General features: G+C 41.2%; 1 pseudogene; it reads right to left on the bottom strand.

The window, feature by feature from the left end:
* Nucleotides 1-551: 551 nt before the first annotated feature.
* On the bottom strand, nt 552-623 carry LOC122035538 (annotated as a pseudogene).
* Between the last annotated feature and the right edge of the window lie 1,125 nt (nt 624-1,748).

Raw genomic sequence — 1,748 nt, 5'->3', positions numbered from 1 at the left:
TATACTTGGATTATTCAATATCTTGTTCTTACATGCGAAGAGTAAATCTTTCAGGAAAACTTCTGTCGTTCGATCCAGATATTGATAGAACTTACCTGAGGAGAAGAAACTTGCAAAAACTCCAAACAGAACAAGAAACTTCCGAAATGACTGATAAGCTTTTGAAGGATTACGCAGCACCTTATGCACGAGGGCTACGGTCTAGTATCACCCGACCCCCAATTGAAGCCAACAATTTTGAAATCAAGCCTACTAATCCACATGGTCCAGCAAAATCAATTTAGAGGAGGACCACACGATGATCCAAATCATCACTTGGAGCTTTTCTATGAGATCTGTAGCACTATGAAAGTGATTCGGGTCCCGCCAGAAATAGTAAGGTTACTTCTTTTTGGATTTTTCCTGAAGGACAAAGTGAAGCAGCGACTTAATTCTTTACCAGCAAACAGCATTACATCTTGGGAGCAGTATAAGCAGAAATTTCTGGACAAATTCTACCCGCTGAGTAAAACTGTGCACATGAGGAATTTAATTGCAAGCTTCAAACAGATAAACTCAGAATCGTTATTTGAAGCATAGGACAGATTTAAGAGTATGCTGAGACAGTGCCCCCATCATGGCTTTGAGAAGTAGTTGGTGCTACATACATTCTACAATGGAATCAACTATCACACGAAGGTGTCTCTCCATTTACAGCAGGAGGGGCGTTGATGAACAAGAGCCTTGATGAAGTTGAAGAGATAATAGAGAATATGGCCCAGAACCATCATCAGTGGGCAACTGAGAGATCTGGAGGTTCCTTCCCTGGGTATCCAGCCAAGGCATCACGAAAATTTGACGTAGATGCCGTCACAATCATGTCTTCAAAGCTGGATGCTCTAACCAAGAAGTTTGAGACCATGGGGAACAACACAGCCAATGCAATAGTGTGTGTATGCGAAACTTGTGGAAGTTTAGATCATGCTCAAGATACTTGCCCCCTAGGGCCAATACAAGCACAAATAAACCAACTTGAGCAATGCGATACGATAGTCAAATATAACCAAAGGTAAAACAATCCTTACTCCAACACATACAACCCTAGGTGGAGGAACCATCCAAATTTTTCTTACTAGGGCAATCAAGATCAAGGACCAGCAAAGCCAAGCTACCAACCTGGGCAACAAAGCTACCAATCTAGACAACAGACTCATCAACAATAGCATTCCTCTCAACTATCCAGAATTGAAAAGATGCTTGAAGAAGCTCTCTTGGAGCAAAAAGAAATGAAGAACAGAATTAAGCAATTGAATTAAAGAATGGAGAATTCTGAAAAGCATCAAAAGATGCAAGATAGCCAGATCGCCCAGATAGCCCAGTCCTTTTCAAAAATGCCAAGAGCATTTCTGGGAAAGCCCGACATAAACCCGATGGAACATTGCAACCGCATTTATCTAAGGAGCGGACGGACTTTGGGAGATCTCCAGATGACTGCCCAGAAATGAATTGAATTAGAAGAAGAACCCTCTCCTCTCATCCCTAATTTGGTCCAAAACAAGGATAGGGGGAGATTACCAAGTAAGTTGAAGGGACTCTTCTACTTCCCCCACAAAATCAGACGATTCCTTTCACCCAAAAGCTAATAACTTCCCAAAAAGATGAATAGTTCCACCGATTCTTTAAGAATATCAAAGAAATTTGCATTGAAGTACCTCTGATAGACGCACTGCACCAAATGCCGAAGTTCATCAAATTTTTAAAAGGTATTC

This window comes from Zingiber officinale, chromosome 11B (assembly GCF_018446385.1).
Source record: "Zingiber officinale cultivar Zhangliang chromosome 11B, Zo_v1.1, whole genome shotgun sequence".
Classification (NCBI taxonomy): domain Eukaryota; kingdom Viridiplantae; phylum Streptophyta; class Magnoliopsida; order Zingiberales; family Zingiberaceae; genus Zingiber; species Zingiber officinale.
This window is presented reverse-complemented; position numbering and strand designations above follow the sequence as displayed.